Source organism: Mustela nivalis (assembly GCF_964662115.1).
Source record: "Mustela nivalis genome assembly, chromosome: 13".
Taxonomy (NCBI): domain Eukaryota; kingdom Metazoa; phylum Chordata; class Mammalia; order Carnivora; family Mustelidae; genus Mustela; species Mustela nivalis.
In genome coordinates this window covers 62,288,800-62,303,075 of record NC_139032.1, presented here as the reverse complement: position 1 = coordinate 62,303,075, position 14,276 = coordinate 62,288,800, and the positions used below count along the sequence as shown (strand labels likewise).

At 44.2% G+C, this 14,276-nt stretch overlaps 1 long non-coding RNA gene across 1 annotated transcript; it reads left to right on the top strand.

The window, feature by feature from the left end:
- The first annotated feature begins 12,100 nt into the window (after positions 1-12,100).
- On the top strand, positions 12,101-14,011 carry LOC309845932. Its single transcript, XR_014301610.1, has 2 exons — positions 12,101-12,455; positions 13,368-14,011. It is a non-coding gene; the product is annotated as an uncharacterized lncRNA (long non-coding RNA).
- Positions 14,012-14,276: the final 265 nt, after the last annotated feature.

Here is a 14,276-nt window from a genome sequence, read left to right as displayed (position 1 = left end):
AGACTGTCTTTTCCCCATTGGATATTTTTGACTTCTTTGTGGAAGATTAATTGTCCATATAATCATGGGTTTATTTCTAAGCTCTCTATTCTGTTCTATTGATCTATGTGTCTCTTTCTGCTCCAGTACCATATTGTTTTGATTATTATAGCTTTGTAGTAAATTTTGATACTTGGGAGTATGATACCTTCAGTTTTGTTCTTTTTATTATTTTATTTTTGAAACAGTTTTGTTCATTTTAAAGATTGCTTTGGCTATTCAGGGTCTTTTGTAGTTCCATACAAAATTTGGAATTATTTGTTCTAGTTCTGTATAAAATACTATAGGTATTTTAATAGGGAGTGCATTAAATGTGTAGATTGCTATGGATAGTGTGGACATTTTAACAGTATTTGTTCTTCCAGTCCATGAGCATGGATTGTCTTTCCATTTATTTGTGTTGTCTTCAGTCTCTTTCACTGATGTTTTATAGTTTTCAGAGTACAGGTATTTCACCTCCTCAGTTAAGTATATTCTTGGGTATCTTATTATTTTTGGTGCAATTATAAATGGGATTGTTTTCTTAATTTCTCTTTTTGCTACTTCATTATTAGTGTATAGAAATGCAATAGATTTCTGTATATTGATTTTGTATCCTATCACCTCACTGAATTTATTTATCAGTTCTAATAGCTTTTTTTTGGTGGAGCCTTTAGGGTTTTCTATGTATAATATCATGTCATGTATAGTAGCAAAAGTTTTACTTCTTCCTTGCCAAATTGAATAACTTTTACTTATTTTTCTTGTCTGATTGCTGTGGCTAGTGTTTCCAATACTATGTTGAATAAAAGTGATGAGAGTAGACATCTTGTCCTATTCCTGACCTTAAAGGAAAACCTCTCAATTTTTCACCACTGAGTATTATGTTACTGCATGTTCTTCATATATGGCTTTTATTATGTTGAAGTTATGTTATTATGTTGAAGTATGTTTCCTCTAAATCTACTTTGCTGAGGGGTTTTATCATGGCTAAGATCAACTGTAGTATCATGAATGGATGTTGTACTTTGTCAAGTCCTTTTTATGCATCTATTAAAACAATCATTTGATTTTTATCCTTTCTCTTTTTAATGTGGTGTATCAGGTTGATTGATTTGTGAATATTGAACCACCTTGCATGCTGGAAGTAGATCCCACTTAATTGTGGGGAATGGTTTTTTAATATATTGCTGGATTTAGTCTGCTAATATTTTATTCATGATTTTTGTATCTATGTTCATCAGAGATATTGGCCTGCAGTAATTTTGTATGTGTGTGTATGTGTGTGTGTCTTTATCTGGCCTTTGTATCAAGGTAATGCTTGTCTCATAGAATGAATTTCAAAGCTTTCTTTCTTCTTCTATTTTTTGGAATAATTTGAGAAGAATAGGAATTAGCTTTTCTTTAAATGTTTGGTAGAACTCACTTGTGAAACTCTCTAGTCCTGGGCTTCTGTTTATTGGGAGTTTTTTGCTTACTGATAAATTTCATTGCTAACAGTTGGTCTGTTCAAATGTTCTATTTATTCCTGATTCAGTTTTGGAAGGTTATATGTTTCTAGGAATTTATTCATTTTTTCCAGGTTGTCTAATTTTTTTGGTATATAATTCTTCCTAATATTCTCTTATAATTACATTTTATAAGGATTATACAATTGTATACTATAATTATTATTTTTTCTCTTTCATTTTTTATTTTATTTATTTGTGTCCTCTCTCTCTCTCTCTCTTTCAGTGAATCTGATTAAAGGTTGACCAACTTTATTGATCTTTTCAAAGGGTCAACTCCTGGTTTCATTGATCTGTTTTATTAAACTTCTATTTCATTTATTTCTGCTCTAATCTTTATTAATTCCTTCCTTCTACTGGTTTTGAGTTTTGTTTGTTCTGCTTTTTCTAGATTCTTTAGGTGAAGGTTAGGTTTTTTATTTGAGATTTTTCTTGCTTCTTGAGGTAGGCCTGGATTGCTATAATCTTCCTTCTTAAAATAGCTTTTGCTGCATCCCAAAGATTTTGGACCATTGTTTTTTGTTTTCATCTGTCTCCATGTATTTTTTTTTTAATTTCTTCTTTGATTTCTTGGTTGATCCACTCACTGTTCAATAGCATGCCAGTTAACCTCCATGTATTCGTTTTCATTCAGTTTTAATTTTAATTTTTTTTCATTTGTAGAAGTTGTATTTGGAACTTTTCCAAATCTGTTTGGTCTTCCTTTATTGTTCCTTGTTTCCAATATATGTTTTTCAGTTTGGCCTTTTTTTTTTTTTTTAAGCATTTAAAGCATTGGTATGTTAAAAAAAATTGCAATCATAGTTATTTCATATTTGTATTTGTATAGATAATTCCAGCATTTGAACTCTTGCAGGTCTATTTCTGTGTCTGTTGTTTCTTATTTACAGTGCATCTATATTCTTATTGTTCCTTTTTATTGAAAGTGGTGCATCTTCGGGGCACCTGGGTGGCTCAGTGGGTTAAAGCCTCTGCCTTCGGCTCAGGTCATGATCCCAGGGTTCTGGGATCAAGCCCCACATCGGGCTCTCTGCTCATCGGGGAGCCTGCTTCCCTCTCTCTCTGCCTGCTTCTCTGCCTACTTGTGATCTCCATCTCTCAAATAAATAAATAAAATCTTAAAAAAAAAAAAAAAGGAAGTGGTGCATCTTCTTTGGGATTTTAGTTGCGAAAATTCTTTAAGGTCTGAGGTAAAAGTCGGGTCCTCTGAGGAATATTTACATTTGTTCTTGCAATCTACTGCTAGCAGTCTCAGGTTACTTTAAGAAATTATTGGCTTGAATTGGGGTGGGGGAGGTTAATGTGTTTATTGTTTAGAACTCACAAGTAATATGATGTGGGGCTTCAGACTACATGAGGGACAGCTATGCTTCCAGATTCTCAGTGACGACTTTTTTTTTTTTTTTTTTGTGCTCAGCACCCATGTTCCTGCAACTCACTGGTGGTTAATAGCAATTTCTGGTTCACCTTTTCACTGGGATTATAGAACTTCGGGGTCTCGTGTTTATGGAGGAGGTGTCCGGAGTCCTTGAAAGGTCCCTGATCTTTGTGCTCTGTGATTCCCTGTACTCTGTGAGACCAGACATCAGAAAGTCAAGTTCATCCGGTTCAGTAAGTGCCCTCAGAGCATCAGCCGGCTACAGTGCTCCCATTACCATGATGTGAGTCCCTTCTTTCTCTTAGTATTTTGGCCCAAGAATCTTCTTACTTTCCTGCCAGCTGATAAAGGCATTTAGGAAGCCATATTTCCCAGGCATTTTTAGGTTTATCCCATGGGAGGATCAGTCCACCCATTTTCAGGAATGCAACACCTACTGCCTAACCTCCTATTGCGCAGACATCTTAAAAATCACCGAGGGGTGCCTGGGTGGCTCAGTGGGTTAAAGCCTCTGCCTTTAGCTCAGGTCATGATCCCAGGATCCTGGAATCGAGCCCTGTGTCAAGCTCTCTGCTCAGCAGAGAGCCTGCTTCCTCCTCTCTCTCTGCCTACTTGTGATCTGTGTCTGTCAAATAAATAAATAAAATCTTAAAAAAAAATCATCATCAAATTTTCTGCTGCAGCATAAGAAGATTTAACTGTTATAAGTATCAGAGGGGATTCAAACAAAAGCTATGTTGCCAATACAGTGCAAAAGAGATTCAGCTTCTGCCATTGTCTCTGCTGCTTTTCAAACATTAAAAATATGCTCACAGGCTGTCTATCCCACTCGCCTCTGTCAAGCTGGTCTCCCCAAATGCTTGGGTTGCTTTAAGAAAATGTTTTGTTTTGTGTTTTGTATTGTTTTGTTTTCATTTAGACTTTTGTTATGGATGTCTCCTTTTAAACACACTATGGAGAAAGAATTTGTCCTCTGGATACTTTCTTCGCTTTGGGGGCTTTATTTATTTGTTAATTTTTTATTAATTTTGTAAACGCCCCCATGAATACTGGAAAACAGAAGCAGACTCTTGGGCATATGTGAATTTTTGTGTGTGTAGGTTTAATCCTGGTAGTTAATCTTTGCTTAATTTTGACTGCCTGATCTGCAAAGACATAGCCGTGCATTAAGCTCTCCCCATTGCTTTCCCTGTATCCCCAGATATACATTCTCTGGCCTTTACCACCCTCCTTACCTTGTCATAAAACCATAAAGTAATGCCAGCTTCCTGGCTCTTGTGATTTCGGGCTGAGGGTTAGCAGGCATGAGCCATCTTCTCTCTGACCCCGGAAAGCAGTCCCAAGACCGCACACCATGGCTCTGTACCAGTCTTGCTCTCAGAGGCCTGGATGGTAAGCAGTCCCAGCCTCTCTCTTTGGGACCCGGCCTCCACTGGGAAGACACCTAGGCTTCTGCCTCGTTTCCGTGTCTAGGCTGAGCCGGGCAGATCCAGCACGCAGGCGTGGAAGCCAGGCTCTGAGAAGCATCTCCCCCAAGTCAAGAGCAATGGGCAGGACACACTTTTAGGAGAGACCTCAAAGAGCCTGAGCGTTGGATGAGCTCCACTCAGGTAGGCCCAGACCATGCTAGCATCACCAACTCTGACCCCCAGAGTACAGGTCTCGACTCCTCCTTCAGGACCCAGAAGGTAATTCAAACTCTTTCCTCATTTCTGGTAAGACAGTGGAGACAATAGGTACTTTCCAAAGAATTCGACCATGAGACTTAAGGAAATGAAAGAAGAAAATGCTGTACACCACCAAGCTTATAGAATCTCTGTGTTTCAGTTTCTGGAAGGTTCTGCTGCTCGCCCTACTTGAGAGGTCCGTTTACAGATGATTTCATGTTATTTGAGATGGGCTCCTTCCTTCCAATCCCAACAAAAAGCCAGTGTGAGGGGAAAGGGGTCAGGCTTTTTGGATGCACAGCTTTCTGTCTCCCAGCCCTCAGGAGCCGGGTTGTACAGGGAAGGGCAGGGGCCCTGGAAGGACAGGACTAAAGCAAGAGGTCTTTCCATGCAACTGTTCCTCTTTCCTCTCTCAAACACAGATAGGTCACCTCCTTTCAGCTCAGCCCTTGTTTTCCTTCTAGGAGCTCACACGTAAGTGAAGGAGATGGCTGCATACAATTAACTTATTGTTAATTATATTAATTAACTGAATACAATTAACTAACTTCAATATCTCCAGACCACCTCCCAGATCCTGCACTGTGTTTGAGCAAAGACACAACAGTCTGACTTTCCAAAGCACACACACACAAAGTCATTTGCATTTTTATTGAAAATGAAATTTGTCATGGTGCCAGAAAGATTACAGTTAAGAGACCAAATGTTGCCGATGCCACCCCATCCTCTTCCTCCCTCCGGACAGGCCCTGTGCCCATGCTGACATCAACCCAGTTAGCCTTCTCCCTCCGCTTCTTCCACTACCCAGATCTCTATCGCGAAAGTCCTGGGCTTCTGGTGGGCAAATGGACACCGGGTCTTGGCAGGCTGCCAGAGCAGGCAGGTGGGACAACTGCCGCTGTTTGTGCCCCCGCGGTACAGCGGAACAGGTGCAGCGGTGGTGCCCCCGCGGTACAGCGGAACAGGTGCAGCGGTGGTGGCAGTCTTACCACTTTCTTCTGTCTGTCCCCAAGCACTACTGCTCCCTAGGGTCTGTCCCGGGTCTACTCATCTGGACTCAATTCATACCTCTTCCGGGACAACCTCACTTGCTCCCCAGCCTTCTTCTGGCACGGACATGCGGATGACTTCCCAAATCCCTGTTTCCCCAGGAATTCAGCTGCTGAGTGCCCAGGTTCTTTTAACAGGTAAACACCTCCCAGGGGGAACCTGGAGCTTAAGAGGGACCCTTGGTCAACTACCACACTCTCTTTAGGACAGCAAAACCAGGACTTTAGGACTTTAAGAAGTAGGTTATCAGTGGTGTAGCTTGGAACTCACCCCGCGTCTTGTTTGCTTTTTTTGGTCTCTCCTCCCTCCCTGGCAAGTTCTGGCCCGCATGGGGGAGGGGTGGACAATGAATAGCCTTTTTGTGTTTCAGACCAGAACTGGGCATCTCCAAAGTATTTATATGTCGTTTCCAGGCCCATCAAAGGATTTGGTTGGATTTCCTAAGAAACAGAATCCCTGGATTAATTGGGTCATGTGTCCCCTCACTGTGGCCATAGACTAAGACATATCTTGGTCTAGGACTACAGCCCACCCATGAACCAATCATGGTGGAAACTGATTGCAATTACAGTTGTTGGTTTGTATCAGTCAATGGATACTCTTAGAGCTCACCCAGACCACAAGGCTATCCCACCGAGAAAGAGAAAGAGAGGCTCAGTGGCACATGAGGAAGCAACCAGGGTCCTCTGCAAACTTCCTCCTGAGCAACAGCTAGCAAACGCTTTTTGTACATGATCCATAGTAAGAAATACACTTAACGCTGTGACCCAGTACCTATCCCCCACCAGACCCCGCAGTGCTGTATCAGAACTTGCACAAACCAGTATTTACCCTTTGCTTGCTGCTGGGAATGCCTGCTGATACTGTGTAGTCCTGGCTTCTTGACCAGGTACCACTCAATACTATCTCCTTAGTTTTTACAAACCCTGGTCCACATGGACTAGATGGGTTTCACAACTCCTTAGGGGGTCACAGCCCACAGTTTGAAAAATGCTGCCCTTACGATTTGCATGGACCACTTGCATTGTTTAAATGGTTGTTAAAATGGGTCATAAATTTTCCAGGAATGTAACAGGGAAGTGTGTAAGGAAGTGGAAGCTGAATTAATGGAGAGTACAAGGTCATGAAGCATAGAGGGTTGGCGCTTGCCACTTGTGACTCAGAAAACTGGCCTTGAGAGCAGAGAGTTTTGAGCTCCAAAGTGGGACTCCTGATTCAAGCAGTAAGCAGTCTGCAGGATGGTCCCCTGGAACAGACCAGATCTGTGGCCACAGCGGGCTTCTCTGGAGGCAGTATGGGTATGCAATACAACTGGGGGCACCAAGATGTTTTGTTCCATGATTTTTGTCACCCGGCACCCAACTCCAACCTCTGACCAGCCTTCTTCAACCCCTTGGTGACTGGATTATAGCAAGTAGACAGGTGTTTTCTGATCCAGGCTAGGCCAAGCCGCTATGGTACATGGGAGGTGTCTGTATACAATGCGGAGGCTGTGTGGGTGCAGTGAGGATAAATGGGCCACGTACCCATTTACATAACATTAAATGACATACACAAGTAAAGAAGACATTCTTAAGGTTTCATTAATATGATAAAATAATTCAAAATGGTAGTTTAGTAGATTGAGAGACAGAGAGAGAGAGAGAGAGATAGGGAAAGGACTAGAAGGGCCTTCAGCAGGGATGGTAAGACATTTATTTCCTAATCTGAGTGGTAGATACATGGTTGGTTGTTTTATTATTCATTAACTGTTAAAGATACAGTGTACGCACATGTACATACACAAACACACACCTATTGGCCTATATTACAAAAAATATAATAAGCCACAGGCCCTATGCTTGGTGAGCTCACAGACTCAAGCAGAAGACAAACATAATCACAACTAATATATTACACAACGACATCACAAGAAATATAAAGAAGGAATTCATTCGGGCTGTTTATAAGACCTTGGGTAAGTCATTTCATTTCTTGAAGCCTGGGGTTCTTCTGATGCATTTGATACATACATGGATGGGTAGATACATAGACAGAAAGCTAGATAGATAGATGGATACACACATATACAATAGGCTTATTGTGAGACTCAATTGGTATGTACTGCATGAGAAAATGTCTGACAAACTGTAAAACATGTGAGATAATATTATCACTCTGGGCATCTTTGCAACTGCTTATTTCTTCTGTGAATCTGCTATCCCACACAGTTTTGTGCTCAAGTGGCAGTCTGAAGGAAGCAGGTTGTAAGTGACTGTAAATTATTCTTGATCGCACATATTTTGTGTCTAGCACAATGAGGGACAGAAATAAAGGCGGCACGGGCTACTACTGAATAGCTCGTGATTGCCAAAACGGAGACTTGGAGCTTCAGGGACGCCAGGGGGGACTAGTATAGGGGGACCAGGACTTTGAACTTGTGGGCTACAGAGGGTTAGTGCAGAGAGGAGAGTACTGTGCCTCCCCTTCCCCAGGGGCTCTTTCAGTCCAGCTAGAAGACCCCCCACTGCCATTGTCACACCAAGGCCTGGCAGGTGCTGCTCATCCTTCATGCTCAGGCCGAAACATGGACACAAATCCCTTCTCCTAGCTCCTCAAAGCCCGAGAAAGTGCAGGAGCACTCTGGTGCTTGCAGGGTAAGCTGTCTTTCTGGATTCCTGGGCCTGTCCTTGCCCCTCTACCATAGGAGACATGGAGCACTGGCCAGACAGCAGCACAACTCAATGGGCTCCTTGCTCAAGGTCCTGATTTCTGGCTCTTTGCTATCTCCATGTGAGGAGAACAAACCTCCTAGGTCTCGAGGTTTGTTCTCAGGAATAAAGTGAGAATTCATGATCAAGACTTAGGAGTCTAGGTTCAAGTCTACTCCAGGCAAACAGACTCCTGAACTAAGACTTCAAACACTGTCTCTCTTGGAATAGAGTATGTCCCAGAGATGAGGGGAGACCGAAGTCCCAGTTTGGCTTTAGGTAGTTTTTCAGTCCAAGCCCCAGCCAAACAGGTGACACATGTAAACGGGGTAATTTAAGGAGCATTTAATAAAAGGACTGTTTTCAAAGGGATGGTAGCTATGGGGAAAGTGCATTGGTGAACGCAGAAGCCCACGGTGCTCCTTGAGGCACCGGTAACAGCAGCTGTTGTCACTAGCCCAGCTTGAACAATGGGTGCAGGGAGGAGGAGCTCTGGGCACGTGGAGAGAGGCCTGCCCAGGATGCCACTTGACAATGGTGTTCTTTTCTATGGAGGGGTGCAGCCAGAGCTTGGATAGCCCCAAAGCAGGAAACTTGGCAGAGAAATCCCCCGAACTCACACTCCTCCCTCCCTCCCCTCTCTAGCCAGTTGGCCTAACCTACCTGGGAGCCAAAGCACAAGAAAACCCAGTGCTGTGTTCCAGATGGATCAGGGTGCAGGGCACAGAGCCAGGTGGGTCTGGAAAAGCAAGGGACCCACATGGCCTCATTGTGAAAGGGGGGGTCAGGTCAAGGGGGGCCAGTCTGAGCATCATGGCACAACAGTCAGGATGGGGGAACACAGAAAGTACCAGAGATGACAAAAACACTGTCAAGGAGTCGATTCAGGGACACCGCCTTCAGACCACAGGAATTCAGAGATCTAGAAGGCCCCTGGGAGGCCAAGGCATGTCCTTGATGACTGAATTCAAGTGTCCCATGTTTAAACAAGTACAGAGGCACATCTTTGCAGAGATATTTTTGGCATGCAAGAATCAAATTCATTTAGCAATTGCCCTTGCAGCAGCAGGTTGAAATTTCCCATCAACTGTCTTCAAGGACATTTAGAAGCAATGCTGTAGGAGACGCTCCATGATTTACTTTATGAAGCAAATAAGTGACTTAGCGGCAAATGAGTGACTTAGCGGCAAAATTCAGGAGCAACAGTTCAGAAGACCTGGTGTGAGACTTCACTTTGCCTCAAACTCACAAGGGACCTTTAAATCACTCTCTTCCCCTCTCTGGGCCCCAATTTCCTCTTCTGCTGTGTGACAGGTTGGCTGTGATCTGTAAGATATTTCCTGACTCTAGCATGTGACTTTCGCAGAAGCTATATGATCAAGAGCAAGTCCTGACACACTGGTTGTAGCAATGATTTTTTGAGATAGGAAACCAGAAGCTCAGGCAACAAAAGCAAAAACAAACAAGTGGACCTACATTAAACCAAAAAGCTTCTGCAGCAAAGGAAACCATCAACACAAGGAAGGGGCACCCTACAGAAGAGAAGATATTTGCAAACCATATATCTGATAAGGGGTTGCTATCCCAAATATATAAAGAATTCATACAGCTCAACAACAATAAACACACAAAAGAGAACGCTGATTTTGAAAATGAGCTAAGGACTGGAATGGACATTTTCCCCAAAGAAGACAACCACCATGGCCAAAGGTACATGAAAAAGATGCTTGATATCACTCATCATGGGGGAAATGTATCTCAAAACCACAGTGAGATATTACCTCACACCTGTTAGGATGCCTATTACCAAAATGACAAGAGATTACTAATATTGGAGAGGATGTGGAGAAGAGGGAACTCCTATATGCTATTGGTTGGAATGTAAATTAGTATAGTCATTATGTAAAATAGTATGGAGTCTCCTTGGAAAATTAAAACTAGAACTACCATATGATCCAGCAACCCCTCTGCTGGGTACGTATCCAAAGGGAATGAAATCAGTACCTTGAAGATCTATTTGTGCTCCCATGTTCCCATGTTCATTGCTGCATTATTCATAATAGCCAGAACATGGAAAAAACCTAAACACACACACACACACTGGAATATTATTCAGGCTTAAAAAGGAGATATGCCATTTCTGACAACATGGATGAACCCAGAGGATGTTATGTTATGTGGAATAAGCCAGACACAGAAAGAAAAATCCTACACAATCTCACTCGTGTAGAATCTAAAAAAAGTTTAGAAGCAGAGCATAGAAAGGTGATTACAGGAGGTGGGGAGGGCAAGGAAATGGGGAGATGTTGGGCAGGGGGCACAAAGTTGCACTTATGTGGTATGAATAAGTTCTAGAGATCTAAAGTACAGGGCGGTAACTATAGTTAATAATATTGTATTTAGGGACACCTGGGTGGGGCTCAGTCGGTTAAGCATCTGCCTTCTGCATGGGTCATGATCCCAGGCTCCTGGGATCGGGTCTCACATCCTGCTCTTTGCTCAGTGGGAAGCCTGCTTCTCCCTCTGCCTGCTACTCCCCCTGTTTGTGCTCTCCCTCTCTCTGACAAATAAATAAATGAATAAAATCTTTTAAAAAAAGATTTTATTTTTATTTGACAGACAGAGATCACAAGTAGGCAGAGGCAGGCAGATATGGGGGCGGGGGAAGCAGGCTTCCTGCTGAGCAGAGAGCCAGATGCAGGGCTCCATCCCAGGACCCTGAGATCATGACTTGAGCAGAAGGCAGAGGCTTAACCCACTGAGCCACCATGAATATGTCCCATGAATAAAATCTTTAAATATATATATATATATATATATATATATATATATATATATATATATTGTATTGCATACTGGTAATTTGCTGAGTAGATCTCAGGTGCTCTCACCACACACTCGCACATAAATACACACAAATGGTAACAAATGGAGCAATGGATATGTTAATTAGCTTAACTGTAGTAATCCTTTCACTATGTATATGTATGTCAAAATGTTGTACACTTTAAATATACACAGTTCTTTTTTTTTTTTTTTTTTAAAGAACCAGTCCTGACATACCAGCACAGCCAACTTGGCAGTCCCTCTGTGATTCCATTTTGTAAGCTACAAAATTGTTTCTTTGAAATCTCTTTAAAATTGCTCCATTTCTCTGATGCAGCAAGAAGGCAAAGAGAAAATAATTGCTTTCCAGTGGACTCATGCCCACGAAAACAAACCCAAGTGTACTGCTGCTAAAAAGAATCCAGTCTGCCACACTTCCTATTTTTTTGGCTTTGGAGAATTGGACAGAGCAGAACCGAGGAAGGCACGGTATACACCGCACTGAGTCATCCCCTGAAGCGGATCCCACCCGCCTCCCCCGGCCTCCCGCGGGCTGCTGCGCGAGGGCAGGACCTCCTCTCACCGCTAACCCCTCGCTCGTACGCGTCTCCGCGAAGGACACCGCAGAGCTCACTTCCTCACTACCATTCCCGCCCGCATCCTGCACATTTCTGGTGGAAGTGAGCAACGAACACCACACCAGCCTGAGCGCGCACTCTCTCTCCGGTCCCCGGACTGCATTCAGTCCGATCTCCTGCTGTGTCTGCCTGCCCGGCTCCTTTCCCCGACTTTCTTTGCGGAAAGTGCAGTCTCACCTCCCCTCCCTCAAAAATCTGCTGGGTTCTGGCCGGGCTGCCGGACGCAGGTTCCGGACACCTCCTCCCTTCCCCCCACCCTCACTCCCGTGTGATGACGCAACCGAAGCCTGACCAATCACAGAACCTCGTCCTGCAGCCTGGAGACTGGGGGCGGAGACTGGGGGACGCTGGCCCGAGCGGCCTCTGGGGCCCACATCAGGTTAAGCGCCCAGAGGAAAGAGCAGCGTCCTCACGGCCTCGGCCTCGCTGAGCTAAGGAACCGGTCAGGAGCTTCGGGTGGCCATGCTTCCTGTGCCCTATCCTCGCCAGGATGAAGCCATCCCACGTAAGAGAAAATGGGGCCCGAGCACACAGAAAAGTCAAGATGAGTGGTGCAGAGAAAGGCGTGGAGAGTCCAGAGTGGAAAAACTTGACAGTACAATTTGTTTACTTGGACGCAGTGATCCCAGTCCCAGGGCTCCCCCGCCCTGGTACAAGCACCAGGAACTCTCCTTCGCTAGGTAAGTGAGGGTTAGCTGGATTTCTGTCCCACGACCAAAGAAGGGTGACGAATACAGCAACTGATGCGTGCACGAGAGATTTGTAGGTAATGAGGAAAGAGACCCTAAAAGGGGGGACTGGCTCGGGCAAGGTGGTGCAGAGCCTCGGGGATTCCTCTTTGCTGGGGGAGAAGTAGGCCTTCCAGGCCTGGAGCTGTCAGCAGCAGTTCCAAGAAGTCTCCATCAAAAGATGTCAGGATGCTAGAATGGGCCGTCTATGCACTACCGAAAAGGATGCTTTCGTCAAATTTGGGCTGTTTAAAAGTGGAAGGGATCAGCAGACAGATACAAGAGAAGGTCTTTCTCCTCACGGTGAGATGCCAAGGGTACAAAGTCGTGTGATCCTTTTCCTGGAAGAATTGCAAAAGCAGAGGTCTGGGGCTGGGAAGGAGAGTATGGGAATAAAGACGAAGCATCTTGTCTTGGAGCAGTATTGAATGCGGCACAGCCCAGGGCCTGAATGGATCTTCCTCGTCTCTTGGCTCTTCAAGCCAGCTCAGGCCAGGAAGCTGAGCCCCCAGGAAATGGACACTCCTCCAGGCCTGTGGCCAAGAGAAGACAGCCCTCTGCTAGGAGGTCTGGATTACTCAGTGGAATTCTTCCAAGTCCCGCAAGAGGCAGGACCAAGAGGAGGGTAGGGGAATTTGCTCCTCTGCCAGAGAAGTGAGTTTTTCCCACCTCTCTCCGGAAGGATAGGGTGTAGGTAGTTGGCTAATGACAACCGGAACTGCTTCCCCATTCCATTTTTTAAAAATACAATTTTGCAAACGTACAGGGAGAGGGTTCACGCATCATTTAATCATAGATGGCAAGAGGATGAGTAGGTCTCTTCGGCTTCTTAATTATAACCTGGCCCAGTTGTTGCTTTTTCAGTTACTCAACAACATTTATTGAGCACCTACTAACTGCTGGATCTCTTAGATCCTGGGGATACAACAAGGAAGAAAACAACCAACCAACCATGATTTACGACTTGAGGGAGTCATTCCCGTACCAGGAAGTGGGGATACCATCCAGCCAACTGGCCATGGCCAAATCCCAGGAATCCTTCTCTGACTATGGAGCCCTTTCAGGAGGCTCCTCCTAAACCCAGCCCAAATCTGCCCACTTCTCACTATGTCCTCGGCTTAGCCGGGGCCCAGAACGACATGGTGTCTTGGTTAAATCACTGTGACAGTTTTCCGAGCATGCCATTTGCCTCCAACGTTGCCTCCGCCACCACCAAGTCCATTCAGCACCCAGAAGTCACAGTGGTCTTTGCAAAACAAAATATCAGTTCATACACTGTCAAACCTAACAGATCTGCTGAGAGCAAACATCTAGATAGTTGTAGCTATGTCAGTAATAAAATGAATGCTACTAGCAGGAGGCGAGTACGAGTTTGTGAGACTCACTTGGTGTCTGTGAAGAGTCAATGCTGGTTTTGTGTTCTTTGACAGTGGAAAATATCATAATGATGCATTCAGTTGTATAATTTGCTTCTGCCAAAACATAAATAAAGCTAGTTTGTGTCCCTCTCCTGCTTAAAACCCTGCAGTCGCTTCTCAGAGCAACTACACATAAAATCCAAACACCTTACCTTAGTGGGCAGAAGCCTCTGTGGCTTCCTCCTATCCTCCCTCTGCTGGCGCTGTCTTCCCCCTCACTGCCTCCTGCTTCAGCTCTACCAGTTTTTTTCTCCCCCTAATACATACCAACCGAGTTTGAATCTCAAGGCCTTACCTTTACTGTTCCTTTTTCTTGGGACACCCTTCCCCCAGATCTTTGCAAGCCTGTCCCCTT